At 34.2% G+C, this 13018-nt stretch overlaps 2 pseudogenes; both read right to left on the bottom strand.

The window, feature by feature from the left end:
- Positions 1 to 2657: 2657 nt before the first annotated feature.
- On the bottom strand, positions 2658 to 3728 carry LOC107765975 (mitogen-activated protein kinase kinase kinase 20-like; annotated as a pseudogene).
- A 1354-nt stretch (positions 3729 to 5082) lies between these two features.
- Positions 5083 to 10176, bottom strand: LOC107765974 (mitogen-activated protein kinase kinase kinase 20-like; annotated as a pseudogene).
- Between the last annotated feature and the right edge of the window lie 2842 nt (positions 10177 to 13018).

The raw sequence follows: 13018 nt of genomic DNA, 5'->3' as shown, positions 1-13018 counted from the left end.
TAAACAATATCAATGTAAGCGAGCGATAAAACTTGAACTCCTAAACAGGATAAAGGATAACAGTTAAGTTTCAATTGCTAGCGTTAAACATTGAGCAAATCTTAATCCCAAAGCGCATTTAGCTGGAAGTAGTGCGATACCAAAAATTAAAATAGCGATTAGGTAATGCGACTCATAAAGCGCAATCAAAAAATGCCACTCATTAATAATCACGATATATCGCAATTCGGGTACTATAAACGCAATTTCCAATTGAGACTTATACGCCGCAATCTCCTAATGCGACTTATAGGTCGCAATTGAGAATTGCGACTTATAATCCTAGTGACTTAGGAAGGTATTAACCAACCAACTGTCAGGACATACATTGGACATTCATAAACCTAAGAATTTAGTAACAACAAAAGAAGAAGAAGAAGAAGAAGAAGAAGAAGAAGAAGAAGAAGAAGAAGAAGAAGAAGAAGAAGAAGAAGAAGAAAAACAAAAAGAGATCATGGAGAAGAAGCTGATTAATGCAAATCTATTATTTTTTTCAAAAAAAAAAAAAGGCAGTCTGGTGCACAAGGTATTCTATGTTCACGCAGGGTTCGGGAAAAGGTCGTACCCCAAGGGATATGATGTAGACAACCTACCCTAATAGACACATTAGTGGTTGTTTCCATGGCTCGAACCAATGACCTATAGGTCACACGGATACAACTTTACCTTTGTTCCAAAGCTCCCGTTTTATTATTTTTTTCGAATACAAATTTATTGGATAGAAGGAAAATATGACATTCTTTTTTGACAATTTTACAGAATGCATTATTGCCAAGCATATGAAAACTTGTTTGAGATTTCTTAGTGAACTAATTGATTCTGACATGATCCAAGAAAATAAATAGAACATGACTCTACAATACATTGGAAAGAATGTACTACAATTGCTAGCCAAATTTACTTGGCAAAAAGCTTCTTTGTACAGATTGTTCAATTATAAAGAGAACTAACACACAATTGTTTTTGTTTAATACAAGGGGCTGGACCTTATCATCTTTTTGTTTCTAACAGGCTGCCTCAGTACCCCCAAACTAATCTCCTAACGGGATCAAGCCAGTTATTTGAATGCCACGTGCAATACACTATAAAGTAAAATAAAGAAAACTACAAAATATAAACGAGGAAAATAATTTTATTTGATTGCAAAGACAGTTATATTAGGCTATGCTGCTATCATTATGGTTTATTTCTTCTTCTTTTCTGACCACTTTTGCAAGAGCAAAAGTTTTTGTCAAGTGGATTCAAATATAATTTTTATACAATATTTACGCTACTTTAGTCATAATTTATACATATATAGTATTATTTTTTGATGAAGCGGGGTGGATTGAACCCGCTTAGCATCACGTGGGTCCGTCCCAGGTCTTAATCCCAAAGCGATGCCAAAAAATTAAAATCGCGATTAAGTAATGCAACTCATGAATAATCATGATACCTATATATCGCAGTTCGAAGACTTATAAATGCAATTGCCAACTATGACCTATAATCAGAATCGATTGATGCAATTGACAAATGCAACTTATACCTTGTAATTGGAGAATGCATTTGACAAATTCGATTTATAAGTTGCAATTTACAAATGCCATTTGAGAAGTGTAAGCTGGTACGTGCAAAAGAAATATGCTGGGTATACCGTGTTGCTTTGCCATTTTGACATGAAACATGTGATGTGAATACCTTTGTTTGCTAGTAAGTCCCAAACAAAGGATAAAAGGACATGAATTATATAATTCCTCCGTTTCAATTTACGTGAACTTATTTCCTTTTTAGTCCGTGCCAAAAAGAATAATCACTTTCCCTATTTGGAAATAATTTACTTTTATGCAATGATTTATAGCCACACAAAATATATGTGCCTCATTTTACACCACAAGTTTAAAAGTCTTCTCTCTTTTCTTAAACTTTGTGTCCAGTCAAATGGGTTCACATAAATTGAAACGGAATGAGTATTTTGAATCTAGTGAAAGTTCTATGTGGGGCCCACTTTCTTCTTCTTTAATTAAGGCATAGTCACCTCCACTCTTCCGCCATCATCACAAACTCATCACCACCCTCACGCTATCACCCCAACAAGAACAACACGAAATACACCATTTAATAACCCATAAAATTAAACAGTATTATGATTTTTATGGCAATTGGCAACCATGAAAATTAGAGGATAAGCGAATAAAAGAGGCATTATTGTTTTCGATTCTAATATCCGATCAAATTAGACAAGCAGCTGATTGAATCATCACCAATGTTTCCATGAATATGATCGGGCATTAACCCTAGTTTGCAATCGTTGAGCCATAAGTGTAATCTGTCAAAACTTGGACGGATTGGATTGTCAATCTAGGCAAAGCTCAAATTAACCTAACTTAAGGTTGGGTCATTTTAAACTTATACATATATATATGAAGCCAACTTTGAGTGTCTCTTTATGTATTTTGCCTATTTTTTAATATCATGATATTTTCTTTTCTTTTCTAATCTATGTTGTCATTCACAATACACAATACAATAAATCATATAGATTGGTTGTGGTCACTATACCCCGGGCTAAGCTCCTATGGGGATCAAGCCCAAACGTAGTTCTTTACATTACTATAATTCTTTACATTTGTAAATTTCTAATCAAAACTGATAATCAGCATCCTTCTAACTAGTAGCTTTCTTCACTTGTTGGATCTGCAATTCAACAACTTCATTGGTTTTAGCTTATCCATCTCCGTTGCAGAAATCGTCAATCAAAGGATCACTTTCACCAGCACAGATGTCGAATAAACAAAAACGGGTTGAGTTCCTTTTTCCTTGTCTGCTCACGAACAACAACATTATCATCAGATGAAAGAAATGGATGTTTTAATAGCATATCAGCAGTCCATCGCGATCTCGGCTCCTTAACAAGACACTTTTTCAGAAAATCTTCAGCCTCTTTTGATAATCTTTTGTTCTGCAAATCCGGTGATCCCATTCCAATTTTGCACAATAGATAAACAACATTGTCAGCTTCACTGCAATCCCACACTGTCTTCCCGGTAACCATCTCAAAAACAGTGCATCCGAAAGCCCAAATATCAGCTTCAGGTCCGTACTCGTTATCAAGAACTGATTCTGGCGCCATGTACATAGGTGTTCCTTTGAGTCCGTGCTTTCTTTTCTGACTCTTTACTCCTCCAACCTTCTTCGCGAACCCGAAATCAGCAATTTTGGCAACTTTATCAGTACCAACAAGAAGAATGTTATCTGGTTTAATGTCACGGTGAACAAAACCTCTTCCATGAATATGACTAAGCCCGAATAGAATCGATTTCGCGTACTATTTTACCTCAAAATCTTGTAACCCGTGCCTTGAATTTTGACCAATCCGATCAGCTAAACTTCCAGCAGACGCGTACTCGAGTAACATGTTGTACAATATCTTCCCATCTTCTTCAGTAACATTAGCTCCGAAACATCGAATAACGTGATCACAATCTTGAAACTCGTGTAGTAATTCTCTCTCTTTCTGTAACGACTTTGAACGCGAAAACAAGGCAGATTTTACTGCAATTGTCGACGGAATATCAATGGAGAAGTTTGTTGTTGTTGCTGAAGTGACGATACCAAAACTGCCTCTTCCGATGGTTTTGCCTCTCGTCCATATTATTGGATGATCGGTGATCGCCGCCATTGAATCAATTTTTTTCTTGCTCTCAATAGTAATTGATAACCTGGTTTTTGTTTTGTTTTGGTAACTTTCTGTTATTGCTGTACTTACTTATATATAAGTAGGAGTTACCTAGTTTTCCTTTTCCCTATTAACATATGATTACGTGTTTCTTGAGTTACAAGCTAGGTTTTTATTTTAGGGCCGAGAAACTAAAGTTGTAAAGTTTCCAAAATTTGTTTCTTTTCTCTTTTTCCTATATTGTAGTAATTTGTAACAAATGATTACCATTTTTACAAGTAATCTTACTAATAGCTGTTAATTAATAGGTACAAATTTGATGAGAAGTTCACGAATCTATATAAGGAATCTTTCCTGAACACTCATACTTTAGGGCTATATTTCGCCGATGAAGGACATGGTTCAACGTAGCAATTGAATTTTCTTTCTCATTTATGCTTTAGCTATGCAAAAAGAAAATAAATTTGGTCAAGTCTCAAGCACGAAACGGAAGATTGACAAGTCTAATTAAATAATTCGTGAAATTAGTATTCTTTGTTCTAGCTCTCCTAGGAATATTCTACCTTGCCAAAAAGAAAAAAGACACTATAAACAAAAAATATTGCTAGGGTATACTATAAACTATGCATTTTGTTATAGTATTTTTTATGAAATAATTATTTATTTATTTATTCAATTCAATAAAATTTTATTTTAAATAGATTATGTATTTGTTGTGTGTGCTTTGCATATATAGTAGATGATTTAGTTTATATAATTGAGCTTATACACGGAAGATTAAATCATCGGTTCTTATAAGTCATAAAGTTTATGGTCACAATTTATTGACAAAGTTGCACAAACCGTCGGAATGGCGTTGTAGCACAAGATTAAATATAATTTATCTTGATTGTGAGAATGATTTAATTCCAACTTCTTGTACTTATACTCTAAATCTTGATATTATTATTATTAGTTGTGTATGTTATTTATTGTTTTGATTTATTAAAAGCAAGATTCTTTAACAAGCCTAGTAAATTGGACAATAGTAATATAGGGAGAAATTCAAAAATAGCTAGATTTATAAGTGGTCATTCAAAAATAGTCACAATTTTAAAAGTAATCGAAATTTAGCCACTTTTCATATAAAGATAATATACTGGAACTCCATTATATTATACTGGAGGTCCAGCATAAATATACCTGAACTCCATCATATAAATGTCACCCACCCGTGTCGAGTCGAATTCTCCAATAATGGATCATATTTGAAGGACTCAACACACAACCGACAACAATTTTCGAGGATCCGAGCAACACAAAAGGGAGCTAGATAGAGCAACATACCTCATTGCCAAAGTAGGTATCAGGACCATAGGAAAACTTGATGCCAGGGTAAGAACAAGTCAATTTCCTACCACATGGAATCCATGAAATAGTAGAGCCTTCATTATCAGTCTAACTCTCAAAATTTTGCCTTCATTATCATCAGGAATTAACTGAGTTGGGAGAACTTCAATAACTGCATCTGCATATTGTTTTTGTGGATCTGCACAAAAATATAACAAAAAAATTAATTACCCTTTAATTTCACTAATCTTATTAATCTTCATTTTCCAAAACAGATAAATTAAATTCAATTTTAAGGGAAATTAGTATATACCAATGTAAGCATCAAAATCTGGCTTCCTTGCTTCAATACTAGCCTTAATGCTTTCAAGACTGTGTCCTCTCTTAGCCATATCCCTCTGCATTAATTTTCAAGAAACAATTAGATCAAAAGTGAATTGTACATGTGTATTTGGTATGACAAGATCGAGTCATTTTTCATGGAAAATATTTTCCTCGAAAATCTTTAATAATAACAATAATAATAATAACAACAACAACAACAACAAATCAGAGATTTTATGACACCTTTTTGTATTAAAAATTGATAATAATATATCTAAGTACCAATAAGAACGATTGATATGAAGTTAAAAGTTAAGATAATCGTACAAAAAATGACTAACATCCGTAAGTCAGGGAAGTTATTTCCCCCATTTGATGGAAAATATTTTTTTGTAACTCAACACCCAAAAATGATTTTTTTCTCCGTCATACATCTTTTTTCCTCTATTTGTTTAATTTTTATAACATGTATTTTTGTTGACACCTTCCCTCTACAAGCATTGTTAATTAATCCACTTATCGGATGCCCGCCCTTTAGCTTTCCTCTTCTTTTAGTCGAGCATGCCCGCCCTTTAGCAAACATTGTGTTTAATTTTACATATATACAAAGGAGGCTTGTTATGTTATCTGTTCTTACTCTAATATATATATATATATATATATATGATTCCAAGAAATAAAAGAATATAACATAACTCTGCATACATTAAAACAGAATGTGGCTAGTCACTGTTTAAAGAGTCTCTCTTTCTAGTTAACAGATTGATTCTATATATCATGATCTAAGAAAGAAGAATACAACATATATATAAATCTGCAAGATATGTTGAAATAAAAATGTACTCACGGTTAGCAAAAATCTGCCTTTTTATACAGATTGTTCAATACTACAGAAAATATAAACACAAAATTATTTTTGTTTAATACAAGGGGCTGCACCTGATCTCTCGTTTTCTCACAGGTTGCCTACGTACCCCGGGCTTAGCTCCTATGGGGATCAAGCCCTAACGTAGTTCTTTACATTACTATAATTCTTTACATTTGTATACTCATTCTAATCAAAACTGATAATCAACATCCTTCTAGTAGCTTTCTTCTTTTGTTGGATCTGCATATATTCATAGTATTTTGAGAGACTTCCAAATAATTTTTCGAATACGCTCCTAAGTCCAAAATCACCATACGGAGCTATTGGAATCATCAAAACTCCATTCCGGTATCGTTTACACATAAGTCGACATCCGGTCACTATTTTAACTTGAGCTTTAAACCTTGGAACTAAGTGTTCCAATTCATTCCAAAACCTCACCGGACCCGAACCAATCACCCCGGCGAGTCACATAACAACCGTAAAGCCTAAATCGAGCAGTAATTGTGGAAACATGATTGTAATATTCAAAACGAACGGCCGGGTTATTACATTCTCCCCCACTTAAACATACGTTCGTCCTCGACCGTGCCAGGAGTTGTTTCCAAGCCATCACATCACTATTCCACCTACCACGCACATACCTCGGGGTGATCCCATGACACCCTATCCCATATAGGCCTGACAATACCACGTAATTGAAGATCATTACTTCAACCTTAAACCATAAACCTTGTCTTCGCTTCGTGGTTTTATATTTTACTGTGTGGTAGAAACTTACCAATCTTAAATCTTGTTTTCTTACTCAACTAATATGAACCTTTTTTAACAGATAAAGGGCCTGAAGTTTGAAGAATTTTCCACAAAGATAGTTCCGAGCAAGTTGAAGCAGCTAGAATTGTTGAAGAACAAGGGAAATCTATTTTGTTTTATTAGGAGTTGTAGTCGTCATCTGTACAAACTACTATTTTACTTTCTCTTTAATTTTTTGTTTTCTTTAAGGAATTGAAAACAAGGATCATGCAATTTGGATGTAATATTATTGCCACTTTGATTAGTTCTCTATAATTAAAAAAGATGTTTTATGTCAATATTGACTTCATTCTTTGTATGATTTCGAATGCGTGTAATATAATTATTACTTATAATTTCACATTAGCGAAGGGAAATTTTGGTTTTTAAAAAGTATGTCGTTGAAAGTACATACAATTAACGAATGGAATTTCGGTCGCCAAATACTAACAACGACTGAAAATTAGTTACTGTTAGTGAAGTTTTAACGACTGGGACGACATATAACGATGGAAAAATCCCCTCGCTAATCTTGGTATAACGACTGGATTCCTTGCCATCGTTAAAAGAGTTTTTACGACGGAATCAAAATCCGGTCGTTTACCTTTAACGACGGAGGCACTAACGACCGGCGACGATCGGTTTTTATCCCATCGTAATTGACTGATAACGACCGAATTTGGAGTTTTAACGACCGAATTTCCCATCGCTAAAGACCTATTTTCCTGTAGTGACTACTGCGAATGAGAATCAGTCTCAAAATCACAAAACACGGCAAAGTTAATTCAGAAATATCCTTAAGCACAGTACAATTTACTTTGCCTAAGCATATATAGTACCACAGAATGCAGGGAATTTTCCTCCACCAAACATGACAGATAAACATGAGTATAAAACTCGTAGTTTACTCGCTAGTGTCATGACTCACTGGACGAGCCTTTCTATTTGTACCAGTTGAGTGCGTCTGCCCATATTTTTTAATTTGAAGGAATATAAATTCATGAATGCAACAAAAATAGCAATAAAACAGAAATGACTATATAAAAATCAACAAAAAAAATTAAAAAGCAGAGTATATTGTTACTAACTTGTCAGCAGTGATCATTCAGTTGAAACGAGCGATGTCGTAGGCGAGACATGTGATTGTTGAGCAGCAAGGAATTCCTTTATTTTCTTCATTTCTTTCATCTCATCTTGTAAGGTAGACAAGCGATCATGTAAGGATTTGTTTTCCTCACTTAAAGATTTGTTTTCCTATCTAGTTGAACGTAGAGCGGACAGTAATTCAGCCTTTGAAGAAGTGCCACCTTTCAAGTCTTTCGCCATTACTCCACCCCCATATTTGGCATGCAAGTGTCCTCTCCATTTGTTCCATAACTCTTTCATCCATCCCAATATATGATCAATCATGTCAACACTCTCAAATTTATCCTACAATAATCAAAATATCCATTGAGTTAATGCATTACAAGATAAATAATGCACTGTTCAACTAATATGCAAGCACTAAATTTGAGAAACTGCTCCAGACTGTTAGTTATTGTTGCATGAATACAGCTAGAGAGCAAGACGGTACTGGAAAACTCCATTTGATAAAATCTTCAAAATACTAATTTCATTGGCAGTTCAATTTCAGATTCAGTCTTTTATCTTTTTCAGCTTGTGTAAGACAGAAGTCTGCTCTACTACTAACACTTCATCCAGTGCTTTGCTTATTTTTGCATCAACCTTGCCAAATACCTCTTTTGGACCAAGAATAAGCATTGACAAAATAAATTTTTCCTGTTTCATACACAACCAAGGCGGTAAATTATAAGGAATAAGAACCACAGGCCAAATGCTATATGAAGTTTTTGAATTCCGAAATGGCTGAAATCCATCGCTAGCAAGTCCAAGTCGAACATTACTAATTAAGAAAATATAAACACAAAATTGTTTTTGTTTAATACAAGGGGCTGCACCTGATCTCTCGTTTTCTCACAGGTTGCCTACGTACCCCGGGATAAGCTCCTATGGGGATCAAGCCCAAACGTAGTTCTTTTACATTAGTATAATTCTTTACATTTGTAAATTTCTAATCAAAACTGATAATCAGCATCCTTCTAGCTAGTAGGTTTCTTCTTTTGTTGGATCTGCAATTCAACAACTTCATTGGTTTTAGCTTATCCATCTCCGTTGCAGAAATCGTCAATCAAAGGATTACTTTCACCAGCACAGATGTCGAATAAACAAAAACGGGTTAAGTTCCTTTTTCCTTGTCAGCTCACAAACAACAACATTATCATCAGATGAAAGAAATGGATGCTTTAATAGCATATCAGCAGTCCATCGCGATCTCTGCTCCTTAACAAGACACTTTTTTCAGAAAATCTTCAGCCTCTTTTGACAATCTTTTGTTCTGCAAATCCGGTGATCCCATTCCAATTTTGCACAATAGATAAACAACGTTGTCAGTTTCACTGCAATCCCACACTGTCTTCCCTGTAACCATCTCAAAGACAGTGCATCCGAAAGCCCAAATATCAGCTTCAGGTACGTACTCGTTATCAAGAACTGATTCTGGCGCCATGTACATAGGTGTTCCTTTGAGTCCATGCTTTCTTTTCTGACTCTTTACTCCTCCAACCTTCTTCGCGAACCCGAAATCAGCAATTTTGGCAACTTTATCAGTACCAACAAGAAGAATGTTATCTGGTTTAATGTCACGGTGAACAAAACCTCTTCCATGAATATGACTAAGCCCCAATAGAATCGATTTCGCGTACTGTTTTACCTCAAAATCTTGCAACCCTTGCCTTGAATTTTGACCAATCCGATCAGCTAAACTTCCGGCAGACGCGTACTCGAGCAACATGTTTTACAATATATATCTTCCCATCTTCTTCAGTAACATTAGCTCCGAAACATCGAATAACATGATCACAATCTTGAAACTCGTGTAGTAATTCTCTCTCTTTCTGTAACGACTTTGAACGCGAAAACAAGGCAGATTTTACTGCGATTGTCGACGGAATATCAATGGAGAAGTTTGTTGTTGTTGCTGAAGTGACTATACCAAAACTGCCTCTTCCGATGGTTTTGCCTCTCGTCCATATTATTTGATGATCGGTAATCGCCGCCATTGAATCAATTTTTTTCTTGCTCTCAATAGTAATTGATAACCTGGTTTTTGTTTTGTTTTGGTAACTTTCTGTTATTGCTATACTTACTTATATATAAGTAGGAGTTACCTAGTTTTCCTTTCCCTATTAACATATGATTACGTGTTTCTTGAGTTACAAGCTAGGTTTTTATTTTAGGGCCGAGAAACTAAAGTTGTAAAGTTTCCAAAATTTGTTTCTTTTCTCTTTTTCCTATATTGTAGTAATTTGTAACAAATGATTACCATTTTTCCAAGTAATCTTACTAATAGCTGTTAATTAATAGGTACAAATTTGATGAGAAGTTCACGTATCTATATAAGGAATCTTTCCAGAACACTCATACTTTAGGGCTATTTTTCGCCGATGAAGGAATTGAATTTTCTTTCTCATTTATGCTTTAGCTATGCAAAAAGAAAATAAATTTGGTCAAGTCTCAAGCACGAAACGGAAGATTGACAAGTCTAAGTAAGTAATTCGTGAAATTAGTATTCTTTGTTCTAGCTCTCCTAGGAATATTCTACCTTGCCAAAAAGAAAAAAGACACTATAAACAAAAAATATTGCTAGGGTATACTATAAACTATGCATTTTGTTATAGTATTTTTTATGAAATAATTATTTATTTATTTATTTATTCAATTCAATAAAATTTTATTTTAAATAGATCATGTATTTGTTGTGTGTGCTTTGCATATATAGTAGATGATTTAGTGTATATAATTGAGTTTATACAAGGAAGATTAAATCATCGGTTCTTATAAGTCATAAAGTTTATGGTCACAATTTATTGACAAAGTTGCACAAACCGCCGGAATGGCGTTGTAGCACAAGATTAAATATAATTTATCTTGATTATGAGAATGATTTAATTCCAACTTCTTGTACTTATACTCTAAATCTTGATATAATTATTATTAGTTGTGCATGTTATTTATTGTTTTGATTTATTAAAAGCAAGATTCTTTAACAAGCCTGGTAAATTGGACAATAGTAATATAGGGAGAAATTCAAAAATAGCCAGATTTACAAGTGGTCATTCAAAAATAGCTACAATTTCAAAAGTAATCGAAATTTAGCCACTTTTCATGTAAAGATAATACAGTGAAACTCCAGTATATTATACTGGAGGTCAGCATAAGTATACCCGAACTCCAGTATATTTATACTGGAGTTCCAGTATAATATACCGATCCAACATAATATGCTGAAAGTTCATACACAGTTGCTCCAATCTCCAGTATATTATACTGGAACTTTCCGCGTGTTGGAGTTCCAGTATAAAATGATAGAAGTTCATACACAGGTACATCGATCTCCAGTATATTATGCTGGAACTTTCCGTGTTACAGCAAAATAGTGACTAATTTTTAATGACTTTGCAAACGCTGGCTATTTTTGAATGACCAGTCCAAAAACTGGCTAACCCGTGCTATTTTTACTAGTAATATACTTACATTGACAAAATAATAATTAGTTGATAGAATCCATATCTCGACTTTGAGATTGATAATATACTTACATTGAAAGTTTATAAATTTTTATGGATAAGCCCGCCCAGTGAATTTTGTATCCAGGGCATAAAATAGGCTAAGCAAATGTCTAAAGGTAGTAATCGATATATAAATTAAATTGTCAGTAATTTAAATTGATTGATTAATATCTGAATCTTAACACGAGGAGTGAAATGAGATTTTATGAAAGAATTTTGAAATTAAACTAAGGAGTACAATTACGAATTTTTAGTGAAATAATTCGCAATTTACTACGGTTGAAGTTAATTTCAAATTTTCGAAATTAATTTCATAATAGAAAGCCTTGTTAATTAAATTCTATGGTCCCTACTGTTTTGACCTTGTGCGTGTATATATACATGTGTTTTTCTGCCGCAGGGATGGCCGAATTTTTGGTGCTTTTTTTTCCTCAAATTTCGCTCATACTAAATTTATTCTTTCCGAATATTATTTGAGTAATACAGTAGAAGACTACGAGACGTTAGGAGATTGTGATCGTGTTGGTCATGGCATTTTGATTAAGCTGTTCTGGAATTGGAGGCTAACGTAAAAGACGTACTTAGTTCACGCTTCAAGAGGTAACTCGTGTAAACTCCATATGTGCTAATTGTTCAATTTACACGTGAATTCTATACTGAATTGCTTTGCGTTATATAATCCATCAGCTATGCGATTTCTCTAATATTCGTGAATTGTCTTTCGCAGCAGCTGTAGTTTTAACAACTGGTGTGATGAGAGAAGTGCTAGCTAAATTTTTGCTTCATGTTCCTATTCCTAGAGGAAATGACACTATATCTAAGTTTTGAGCCACTGTGCTAATGCAGATGATAAATATGTTACCGTCCAGCCTACATAAGAGAATGACAGCTTTTATAGAGAATGTCAATCTTCTTTTACTTTCTTAGTTACAATAACTCTTTTAGGAACCAATTGCTAAATTAACATTGCGTTTAATTTTGCATACAAAAGAGGCTTGCTGACAACTGTTGGCTGAACTTCCAATTGTTACGTCTCACAGTCTTAACACACACACACACACACACACACACACACCAAAACCAAATCTAAAGGCCAAAGGGCATTAGGTGGACCTGGAGTTTCCAATATTTAGTTTACAGCTACATGTTTATTAAGTCAAGATCTTTGAAAACACCTTGGCATCTTGAAGATGATCAAATAAATCATCAATCCTCGGCAATGGATATTTGTTCTTGATGGTGACTTTGTTCAACTACCGATAATCTATACACATCCTCATCGATCCATCTTTCTTCTTCAAAAACAACATAGGTGCACCCAGGGCGAGACACTAGGTCTAATGAAGCCCTTATCAAGTAAATCTTGCAACTGCTCCT

The sequence above is a fragment of the Nicotiana tabacum genome, chromosome 15, assembly GCF_000715075.1.
Source record: "Nicotiana tabacum cultivar K326 chromosome 15, ASM71507v2, whole genome shotgun sequence".
NCBI lineage: Eukaryota > Viridiplantae > Streptophyta > Magnoliopsida > Solanales > Solanaceae > Nicotiana > Nicotiana tabacum.
Note: the sequence above shows the minus strand (reverse complement) of the source record. Positions and strands in the feature narration are given on the sequence as shown.